Raw genomic sequence first — 13,447 nt, 5'->3', positions numbered from 1 at the left:
TATATATATATATATATATATATATATATATCTTTCTTTCAAAATATTCGCCATGTGTCGCGTTAGCGAGGTAGCGTTAAGAAAAGATAATTTGGGCTTTGAGGGAATATTCTCACCAAGCCCCCTTCAATGTTCACTCTTTTGGAAAATTAAAAAAAAAATAATGAGAGGGGAGGATTTCCATCCCCCCCTCTCCCTCCCCGTTTAGTCGCCTTCTACGACACGAAGGGAATACGTGTCGTAAATATATTTTATTTTTTATTTATTATACTTTGTCGCTGTCTCCCGCGTTTGCGAGGTAGCGCAAGGAAACAGACGAAAGAAATGGCCCAACCCCCCCCCATACACATGTATATACATACGCCCACACACGCAAATATACATACCTACACAGCTTTCCATGGTTTACCCCAGACGCTTCACATGCCTTGATTCAATCCACTGACAGCACGTCAACCCCGGTATACCACATCGCCCCAATTCACTCTATTCCTTGCCCTCCTTTCACCCTCCTGCATGTTCAGGCCCCGATCACACAAAATCTTTTTCACTCCATCTTTCCACCTCCAATTTGGTCTCCCTCTTCTCCTTGTTCCCTCCACCTCCGACACATATATCCTCTTGGTCAATCTTTCCTCACTCATCCTCTCCATATGCCCAAACCACTTCAAAACACCCTCTTCTGCTGTCTCAACCACGCTCTTTTTATTTCCACACATCTCTCTTACCCTTACGTTGCTCACTCGATCAAACCACCTCACACCACACATTGTCCTCAAACATCTCATTTCCAGCACATCCATCCTCCTGCGCACAACTCTATCCATAGCCCACGCCTCGCAACCATACAACATTGTTGGAACCACTATTCCTTCAAACATACCCATTTTTCCTTTCCGAGATAATGTTCTCGACTTCCACACATTCTTCAAGGCCCCCAGGATTTTCGCCCCCTCCCCCACCCTATGATCCACCTCCGCTTCCATGGTTCCATCCGCTGCCAGATCCACTCCCAGATATCTAAAACACTTCACTTCCTCCAGTTTTTCTCCATTCAAACTCACCTCCCAATTGACTTGACCCTCAACCCTACTGTACCTAATAACCTTGCTCTTATTCACATTTACTCTTAACTTTCTTCTTCCACACACTTTTCCAAACTCAGTCACCAGCTTCTGCAGTTTCTCACATGAATCAGCCACCAGCGCTGTATCATATATATATATATATATATATATATATATATATATATATATATATATATATATATACATATATATATATATATATATATATATATATATATTTATATATATATTGCTTTATCGCTGTCTCCTGCGTTTGCGAGGTAGCGGAAGGAAACAGACGAAAGAAATGGCGCAACCCAACCCCATACACATGTATATATGTATATGTATACACGTCCACACACGCAACTATACATATCCATTCATCTCAATGTACATATATATATATATATATATATATATATATATATATATATATATATATATATATATATATATATATATATATTTATATATATATATATATATATTTATATATATATATATATATATATATATATATATATATTTTTTTTTTTTTTTTTCATACTATTCGCCATTTCCCGCATTAGCGAGGTAGCGCTAAGAACAGAGGACTGGGCCTTTGAGGGAATATCCTCACCTGGCCCCCTTCTCTGTTCCTTCTTTTGGAAAAAAAAAAAAAAAAAAAAAAAAAAACGAGAGGGGAGGATTTCCAGCCCCCCGCTCCCTTCCCTTTTAGTCGCCTTCTACGACACGCAGGGAATACGTATATATATATATATATATATATATATATATATATATATATATATATATATATATATATATATATATATATATGAGGGCTCTGTACATGCCCTCACCCTCTCAATGAATGCCCTCCCATATAATTTACCAGGAATACTCAACAAACTTATACCTCTGTAATTTGAGCACTCACACTTATCCACTTTGCCTGTGTACAAATGAGTGGGAGATGTATAAAAAAAAGAGACAGGAGGTCAAGAGAATGGTGCAAGAGGTGAAAAAAAGGGCAAGTGAGAGTTGGGGTGAGAGAGTATCATTAGATTTTAAGGAGAATAAAAAGATGTTTTGGAGGGAGGTAAATAAAGTGCGTAAGAGAAGGGAGCAAATGGGAACTTCAGTGAAGGGGGCTAATGGGGATGTGACAAAGTAATAGTGATGTGAGAAGGAGACGGAGTGAGCATTTTGAAGGTCTGTTGAATGTGTTTGATGATAGAGTGGCAGATATAGGGTGTTTTGGTCGAGGTGGTGTGCAAAGTGAGAGGGTTTGGGAAAATGATCTAGTAAACTGAGAAGAGGTAGTAAAAGCGTTGCGGAAGATGAAAGCCGGCAAGGCAGCAGGTTTAGGTGGTATTGCAGTGGAATATATCAAAAAAAGGGGGTGACTGTATTGTTGACTGGTTGGTAAGGTAATTTAATGTATGATTCATGGTGAGGTGCATGAGGATTGGCGGAATGCTTGCATAGTGCCATTGTAGAAAGGCAAAGGGGATAAGATTGAGTGCTCACATTACAGATAAATGTATATATATATATATATATATATATATATATATATATATATATATATATATATATATATATATATATATATATATATATATATATATATATATATATATATATATATATATATATATATATATATGTACATCCTCGATAAAATCTTTTCACTTCTTCTATCAACTTACCTCCCACACCATATATTCTTAATACCTTCCACGGAACATCTCTATCAACTCTATCATATGCCTTCTCCAGATCCATAAATGCTACATAGCAATCCATTGGCTTTTCTAAGTATTTCTCACATATATTCTTCAAAGGCAAACACCTGATCCACACATCCTCTACAACTTCTGAAACCACACCGCTCTTCTGCAATCTGATGCCTGTACGTGCGTATACCTTCTCAATCAATACCCTCCCATATAATTTACCAGGAATACTGAACAAACTTATAACTCTGTAATTTGAGCACTCACTTTTATCCCATTTGCCTTTGTACAATGTCACTATGCATGCATTTCGCCAACCCTCAGGCACCTCACCATGATTCATACATACATTGAATAACCTTACCAACCAGTAAACAACACAGTCACCCCCTTTTTTAATGAATTCCAATGCAATACCATCTAAACCCGCCGACTTGCCGGCTTTAATCATCCGGAAAGCTTTGACTACGTCTTCTCTGTTTACCAAATCATTTTCCTTAACCCTCTCCCTTTGCACACCACCTCGACCAAAACACCCTATATCTGCCAATCTATCATTTAACATATTCACCAAACCTTCAAAATACTCACTCTATCTCCTTCTCACACAACCAACACTTGTTATCACCTACCCATTAGCCTCCTTCACTGATGTTCCCATTTGTTCCCTTGTCTTACGCAGTTTATTTACTACCTTCCAAAACATCTTTTTTTCTCCCTAAAATTTAACTATACTCTCTCACCCGAACTCTCATTTGCCTTCCTTTTCACCTCTTGCACCTTTCTCTTGATCTCCTGCCTCTTTTTTTTTATACATCTCCCACTGATATGCATTGTTTCCCTGCAAAAATCGTCCTAATGCCTCTCTCTTCTCTTTCACTAGTAATCCTATTTCTTCATCCCACCACTTACAACCATCTCTAATCTGCCCACCTCCCACGCTTCTCATGCTACAAGCATCTTTTGCGCAAGCCATCACTGCCTCCCTAAATACATCCCATTCCTCCCCCACTCCCCTTACGTCCTTTGTTCTCACAATTTTCCATTCTGTACCCAGTCTCTCCTGGTGCTTCCTCACAGAAGTCTCCTTCCCAAGCTCACTTTCTCTCACCACTCTCTTCACCCCAACATTCTCTCTTCTTTTCTGGAAACCTCTACAAATCTTCACCTTCGCCTCCACAAGGTAATGATTAGACATTCCTCCACTTGCACCTCTCAGCACGCGCCTATCAATTAACACGTAATCCAATAATGTTCTCTGGCCATCTCTCCCACTTACATAGGTATACTTATATATATATCTCTTTTTAAACCAGGTATTCCCAACCACCAGTCCTTTTTCAGCACATAAATCTACAAGCTCTTCACCTTTTCCATTTACAACACTTAACACCCCATGTACACCAATTATTCCCTCAACTGCCACATTACTCACCTTTGCATTCAAGTCACCCATCCTTATAACCCGGTCTCGTGCATCAAAAGGTCTAACACACTCACTCAGCTGCTCCGAAAACACTTGCTTCTCATGATCTTTCTTCTCATGCCGAGGTGCATATGCACCAATAATCACCCATCTCTCTCCATCCTCTTTCAGTTTTACCCATATCAATCTAGAGTTTAATTTCTTACACTCTATCACATACTCCCACCACTCCTGTTTCAGGAGTAGTGCTACTCCTTCCCTTGCTCTTGTCTTCTCACTAACCCCTGACTTTACTCCCAAGACATTCCCAAACCACTATTCCCCTTTACCGTTGAGCCTCGTTTCACTCAGAGCCAAAATATCCAGGTTCCTTTCTTCAAACTTACTACCCATCTCTCCTTTTTTCTTATCCTGGTTACATCCATTTGGCAGCGGATGGATCTATGAAAGCGGAAGTGAATCATAAGGTGAGGTAGGGGGCGAAAGTTCTGGGAGCCTTGAAGAATGTGTTGAAGTCGAGAACATTATCTCGGAAAGCAAAAATGGGTATATTTGAAGGAATAGTGGTTCCAACAATGTTTTATGGTTGCGAAGAGTGGGCTATGGATAGAGTTGTGCGCAGGAGGGTGGATGTGCTGGAAATGAGAGTTTTGAGGACAATATGTGGTGTGAGGTGGTTTGATCGAGTAAGTGATAATTGGGTACGAGAGATGTGTGGTAATAAAAAGAGTGTGGTTGAGATAGCAGAAGGGGGTGTTTTGAAATGGTTTGGTCACATGGAGATAATGAATTAGGAAAGATTGACCAAGAGGATATACGTGTCAGAGGTGAGGGAACGAGGAGAAGTGGGAGACCAAATTGGAGGTGGAAAGATGGAGTGAAAAAGATTTTGAGTGATCGGAGCCTGAACATGCAGGATGGTGAAGGGCATGCAAGGAATAGAGTGAATTGGAACGATGTGGTATACCGGGATCGACGTGCTGTCAATGGATTGAGCTAGGGCATGTGAAGCGTTTGGGGTAAACCATGGAAAGTTCTGTATGGCCTGGATGTGGAAAGGGCGCTGTGGTTTCGGTGCATTATTACATGAGCGGGGAGGGTGTTGTATTCCATGTGTGGCGAGGTGGCGATGAGAATGAATAAAGGCAGACAGTATGAATTATGTACATTTGTATATATGTATATGTCTGTGTTTGTATATATATGTATACATTTAGTTGTATAGGTATGTTATTTGTGTGTGTGGATGTGTATGTATATCCATGTGTATGTGGGTGGGTTGGGCCATTCTTTCGTTTGTTTCCTTGCGCTACCTTGATAACGCGGGAGACAGCGACAAAGCAAAATAAGTAATAATATATATGTACATATATATATATATATATATATATATATATATATATATATATATATATATATATATATATATATATATATATATATATATATATATATATATACATATATATATATATATATATATATATATATATATATACATATATATATATATATATAAAGATATTACCACATAGTCTCCAAACCAGTGCTAGACGATTCAACCACCAAATATATAACGTAATGCATAGTCAAAGTTAAGAAGTGGTAACTCCTCTGATAGAAGGCTAGATGAATGTCAGAATGATCAGTAGATAATAGATGTATGACGTTTGTCACTAAGTGTTATGATATGCTAATATTAGAACATGCAAGTCACACATAATAAAGTACGTCATAAGAAGTAACCTGGAAACAGGATGTAGACTAATTCCTGCAAAGCTAACTACATGATGAGGTAGTTGCTTGTTACTCTCCTGGTGTATTTATTAACGTTGTTGAAATATTGCTGTCTATTTCTGAATTAGGCTGTTAGATGACGTCACGTGAAGACGACGTGATATATCCATAATGAATGTTATGTAATAACGTATGATATGTAATTCCAACGTCACAATATGGCAATATTCATGGTTGGAAAACCTGCATTATAGGATGAAGGAAATGATGCAGAGTTGTCTACCATATCATTACATACAAACTATTGTGGACAAACAACATTACATTCATCTAGTAAGTTATTAATATCACATAAGATACTATTGATACGTAGATCAGATCACAGTGACTCATTAGTAACATGTAACAGCACTGAATATCCAATTACAAACACGAACCAACATATCAATATTCTGTCCATCCTCACTTTATGACCAATCACACCCTGCAGTCGTTTTGGCATTGATTCTACCAGTCGTCCGACTGTTTTGTATATATTTTCACGCTCATATCTTGAACTATTTTGTCGCCAATAATATTGTTTATAATGGGTTGTTGAAGAAAATGTCTTTGTTACTAAATATGACACGTGCCCAGAAGTCCATAACGTTCATGTGCTGCCTTACAAAGGTGAGTCGTCCTTCACGATGACTGTCAGTAATGTTTCTTTATTAGCAAGTCACCTGTTCTGGAAATGGTCTCCGTCAGAAGCATCTCTGATGACATGATCTTCACGTGCTGTTGTCGCATGTGGTCGTCCTGTTCTCTAATGATCACGTAAACTACCCCTCTTCTTACCAACTTCATAACCACAGGTATACCGACCGTGTCTCTGGCAATTCCTATTTCTCTTCATATTTCTGTTGGTGATTTACCAATTTCACTCATGCCAATAATGTTTCCTCATATTGTTACTTTATCACGATGATTGTCGTTCATCTTGTATTGGCTAACACGTCATCAAGACGATAGTAGATATAATGTATTCTGGCCTGCTGTGCAGTGGTAAGTCAGACTTTGCTTACCCTGGCAAACCTAGACATCTAGCATATATTGCCTGTCTATGGTTTTGTTAATATGTTCTCATATCTATTCTCTAAATAACACATACTAACACGTGTATTTTGTACTGCCTGATATCTTACCCAGGAAGAATCATATATATATGATATAGACGAAATTTGTTTTGTAATAACCCTGTTGTCATTCGTGAACAATGCTGAGCCAGTTCAGTAGTTCTCAGTAGTACAGTTGCCAAGTGTTGCCATGTTTTGAACTCACAGAGTGGACACAACATGGATATTCCCCTGCTTACTGGTAGTGTAAGTCACGCAGTATGTCGTGCCTAAAGCATAAGTACATACAAGCAGTAATACAGTTCACTCATTCCCCGTCTTTACGAGCTGTTATACATATTGGTAAACGTATTATGAACATAAAAACACTACATTACTTTCATGATTATGACAATCTTTATATTATTCATAATATATATTACACTTATTATACTTTGTCGCAGTCTCCCGCGTTAGCGAGGTAGCGCAAGGAAACAGACGAAAGAATGGCCCAACCCACCCACATTAACATGTATATACATACACGTCCACACACGCACATATACATACCTATACATCTCAACGTATACATATATTTATATATACACACACAGACATATACATGTAACACATGGATATAATTCATACTTTCTGCCTTTATTCGTTCTCATCGCCATCCCGCCACACACGAAATGACAACCCCCTTCCCCGCATGCGCGCGAGGTAGCGATAGGAAAAGACAATAAAGGCCACATTCGTTCAAACTCAGTCTCTAGCGGTCATGTATAATGCACCGAAACCACAGCTCCCTTTCCACATCCAGGCCCTACAAAACTTTCCGTGGTTTACCCCAGACACTTCACATGCCCTGGTTCAACCCAGTGACAGCACCTCGACCCCAGTATACCACATCGTTCCAATTCACTCCATTCCTTCCACGACTTTCGCCCTCCTGTATGTTCAGGCCCCTATCACTCAAAATTCTTTTCACTCCATCTTTTCACCTCCGATTTGGCCTCCCACTTCTCCTCATTCCCTCCACCTCTGACATATATATCCTTTGTCAATCTTTCCTCACTCATTCTCTCCTTGTGACCAAACCATTTCAAAACACAGTCTTCTGCTCTCACAAACACACTCTTTGTGTTACCACATATCTCTCTTACCCTTTCATTACTTAATCGATCAAACCACCTCACGCCACATATAGTCCTCAAACATCTTATTTCCAGCACATCCGCCCTCATACGCACAACCCTATCTATAGCCCACGCCTCGCAACCATATAACATTGTTGGAACAACTATTCCTTCAAACATACCCATTTTTGCTTTCCGAGATAATGTTCTCGTCATCTACACATTTTTCAACGCTCCCAGAGTTTTCGCCCCCTCTCCCAACCTATGACTCACTTCCTCTTCCATGGTTCCATCCGTTGCCAAATCTGCTACCACATATCTAAAACACTTCAGTTCCTCCAGTTTTTCTCCATTCAAACTGACCGCCCAATTGACTTGTCCCTCAAACCTACTGTACCTAAGAAGTCTATTCACATTTACTCTCAGCTTTCTTTTTTCACACACTTTACCAAACTCAGTCACCAGCTTCTGCAGTTTCTCACATGAATCAGACACCAGCGCTGTATCATCAGCGAACAACAACTGACTCACTGCTCAAGCCCTCTAATCCACAACAGACAGCATACTTGCTCCTTTCTCCAAAACTCTTACATTCACCTCCCTAACAACCCCATCCATAAACAAAGTAACAACCATGGAAACATCAGGCACCCCTGCCGCAAACCAACATTCACTGAGAACCAATCACTTTCCTCTCTTCCTACTCGTACACATGCCTTACATCCTCGATGAAAACTTTTCATTGCTTCTAACAACTTGCCTCCCGCACCGTATATTCTTAATACCTTCCACAGAGCATCTCTATCAACTCTATCATATTCCTTCTCCAGATCCATAAATGCAACGTACAAATCCATATGCTTTTCTAAGTATTTCTTACATACATTCTTCAAAGCAAACATCTGATCCACACATCCTCTATCACTTCTGAAACCACACTGCTCTTCCCGAATCTGGTGCTCTGTACATGCCTTCACCCTCTCAATCAATACCCTCCCATATAATTTACCAGGAATACTCAACAAAGTTATACCTCTGTAATTTGAGCACTCACCTTTATCCCTTTTGCCTATGGACAATGACAATATACATGCAATCCGCAAATCCTCAGGCACCTCACCATGAGTCATACATACATTAAATATCCTTACCAACTAGTCAACAACACAGACAACCGCTTTTTAATAAATTCCACTGCAATACCATCCAAACCCGTCGCCTTGCCGGCTTTCATCTTCCGCAAAGCTTTTACTACCTCTTCTCTGTTTACCAGATCATTCCCCCTGACCCTTTCACTTCGCACACCACCTCGACCAAAACACCCTATATCTGCCACTCTATCATCTAGCTCATTCAACAGACCATAAAAATACTCATTCCATCTTCTTACATCACTACTACGCATTATTACCTTCCCATTATTCCCCTTCACTTTTGTTCCCATTTGTTCTCTTGTCTTACGCACTTTATTTACCTCCTTCCAGAACATTTTTATTCTCCATAAGATTTAATGATACTCTCTCACACCAACTCTCATTTGCCCTCTTTTTCGCCTCTTGCACCTTTCTCTTGACCTCCTGCCTCTTTCTTTTATACATTTCCCAGTCAATTGCACTATATCCTGCAAAACTCGTTTAAATGTCTCTCTCTTCTCTTTCTCTAATAATCTTATTTCTTCATCCCACCGCCCACTACCCTTTCTAATCTTCCCATCCCACGCTTCTCATACCACAAGCATCATCAGCACAAGCCATCACTGCTTTCCTAAATACATCCCATTCTTCCCCCACTCCCCCTACCTCCTTTGCTTTCACCTTTTTCCATTCTACGCTCATTCTCTCCTGGTACTTCCTCACACAAGTCTCCTTCCCAAGATCACTTACTCTCACCACTCTCTTTACCACAACATTCTCTCTACTTTTCTGAAAACCTCTACAAATCCTCATCTTCGCCTCCACAAGTAATGATCAGACATCCCTCCAGTTACACCTCTCAGCATATTAACATCCAAAAGTCTCTGTTTTGCGCTCCTATCAATTAACATGTAATGCAATAACGCTCTCTGGCCATCTCTCCCACTTGCATACGTATACTTATGTATATCTCTCTTTTTAAACCAGGTTTTCCCAATCGCCAATCCTTTTTCAGCACACAATTCTTCAAGCTCTTCACCATTTCCGTTTACAACACTGAACACCCCATATACACCAATTATTCCCTCAACTGCCACATTACTCACCTTTGCATTCAAATCACCCATCATTATAACCCGGTCTCGTGCATCAAAACTACTAACACACTCATTCAGTTGCTCCCAAAACACTTGCCTCTCGTGATCTCTCTTCTCATGCCCAGGTGCATATACACCAATAATCACCCATCTCTCTCCATCCACCTTCAGTTTTACCCATATCAATCTAGAGTTTACTTTCGTACACTCTATCACATACTCCCACCACTTCTGTTTCAGGGGTAGTGCTGTTCCTTCCCTTGCTCTTGTACTCTCACCAACCCCTGACTTTACTCCCAAGACATTCCCAAACCACTCTTCCCCTTTACCCTTGAGCTTCGTTTCACTCAGAGCCAAAACATCCAGGTTCCTTTGCTCAAACATACCACCTATCTCTCCTCTTTTCTCATCTTGGTTACATCCACACACATTTAAACACCCTAATCTGAGCCTTCGAGGAGGATGAGCACTCCCCGCGTGACTTCTTCTTCTGTTATCCCTTTTAAAAAGTTAAAATACAAGGAGGGGAGGGTTTCTAGCCCCCCGCTCGCGTCCCCTTTAGTCGCCTTCTACGACACGTGACGAATGCGTGGGAAGCATTCTTTCTTCCCTATCCACAGGGATAGACAATCTTTATATAAACGTGTAATTGTGGTCTTTTCTTCTGCACCGAGCCGCTGTGACTTGGGTAGGCTGGGTCATAGTGTGTTTAAGGAGAATTAAGTAGTGTGTGCGTGTGTCATACATTACCCCAGAATTCGTTCCCTACAAAATTTTGTCGTCCTCCCTACCCTCGTCAATACGCCTCACCCCTGTCTTTCTCACTGGGCACCACGCCAATTTGTCTCCCTCCTCCTGTTCTACATAATTAAGCAAATAATCAGTCAGGTACCCAGCATTGACTTTTTTTTTCTTTTTTTTAATAGACAGGGAATTAACACGCAATATAGTGATAAATACAAGCTTTACTTCATATAACGTCCGGCTATAGCTAGATGGTATATAGATAATTTCTTATGCCAGTTTCACATATATTGACGTATTCCCTTACGAAGTCATATTGTATCGTCCGCTATTCATATAGTCTTGTATGTCTGATACTCATTCTCAAACCATTTCACCTGTGGTTTAATATATTCGATACGCCAGTATTATGCACGCTGTTGATAAAGGTTCCGAATTGATTACCTGAATGTTAGCAAATTGGTGACTGTACGGCTGTCTGTGAATGCACACTGAGCGTTCAGCAGTAATGAACCAGTAACATTGTCCCTTACGTATGCTTCCGGAACCTTGAATGAATACTATATATACCTTGAATACTATATATGAACCTTGAATGAATAACATATGTTTACAACGTCTGTCAGATCCAGGTTTTGCTAACTGTGTCCAGTAAATTTTGGTCGGAGCTGTACAAACGCAGATGTATATGAACATGAATATCGTGCATTTGAGAGCAAAATCTTATAAAGAGCATAATGTGTTTCATTTATCATACTTAGTCACTGTCTCCCACTCACATACATAAACGCCCGCACATGCACATATACATACCTATACATTTCAAAGCATGCATATATATATATATATATATATATTTTTTTTTTTTTTTTAAACTATTCGCCATTTCCCGCGTTAGCGAGGTAGCGTTAAGAACAGAGGACTGGGCCTTTGTGGAACATCCTCACCTGGCCCCCCTCTGTTCCTTCTTTTGGAGAATTAAAAAAAAACGAGAGGGGAGGATTTCCAGCCTCCCGCTCCCTCCCCTTTTAGTCGCCTTCTATGACACGCAGGAAATACGTGGGAAGTACTCTTAATCCCCTATCCCCAGGGATAATATATATATATATATATATATATATATATATATATATATATATATATATATATATATATATATATATGTATATATATATATATATATATATATATATATATATATATATATATATATATATATATATATATATATATATATATATATATACATATATATATATATATATATATTTCCTGGGGATAGGGGAGAAAGAATACTTCCCACGTATTCCCTGCGTGTCGTAGAAGGCGACTAAAAGGGAAGGGAGCGGGGGGCTGGAAATCCTCCCCTCTCGTTTTTTTTTTTTTTTTTTTTTTTTTTTCCAAAAGAAGTAACAGAGAAGAGGTCCAGGTGAGGATATTCCCTCAAAGGCCCAGTCCTCTGTTCTTAACGCTACCTCGCTATCGCGGGAAATAGCGAATAGTATGAAAAAAAAAAATAATATATATATATATATATATATATATATACATATATATATATATATATATATATATGTATATATGTATACATATATATATATATATATATATATATATATATATATATATATATATATATATATATATATATATATATATATATATATATACATATATTTTCTTCTTTTAAACTATTCGCCATTTTCCGCGTTATATATATATATATATATATATATATATATATATATATATATATATATATATATATATATATATATATATATATATATATATATATATATTATTTTTTTTTTTTTTTTGCTTTGTCGCTGTCTCCCGCGTTTGCGAGGTAGCGCAAGGAAACAGACGAAAGAAATGGCCCAACCCACCCCCATACACATGCATATACATACGTCCACACACGCAAATATACATACCTACACAGCTTTCCATGGTTTACCCCAGACGCTTCACATGCCCTGATTCAATATACTGACAGCACTTCAACCCCGGTATACCACATCGCTCCAATTCACTCTATTCCTTGCCCTCCTTTCACCCTCCTGCATGTTCAGGTCCCGATCACACAAAATCTTTTTCACTCCATCTTTCCACCTCCAATTTGGTCTCCCTCTTCTCCTCGTTCCCTCCACCGCCGACACATATATCGTCTTGGTCAATCTTTCCTCACTCATTCTCTCCATGTGCCCAAACCATTTCAAAACACCCTCTTCTGCTCTCTCAACCACGCTCTTTTTATTTCCACACATCTCTCTTACCCTTACG

Source organism: Panulirus ornatus, chromosome 12 (assembly GCF_036320965.1).
Source record: "Panulirus ornatus isolate Po-2019 chromosome 12, ASM3632096v1, whole genome shotgun sequence".
In the NCBI taxonomy this organism is placed as follows: domain Eukaryota; kingdom Metazoa; phylum Arthropoda; class Malacostraca; order Decapoda; family Palinuridae; genus Panulirus; species Panulirus ornatus.
This window is presented reverse-complemented; position numbering follows the sequence as displayed.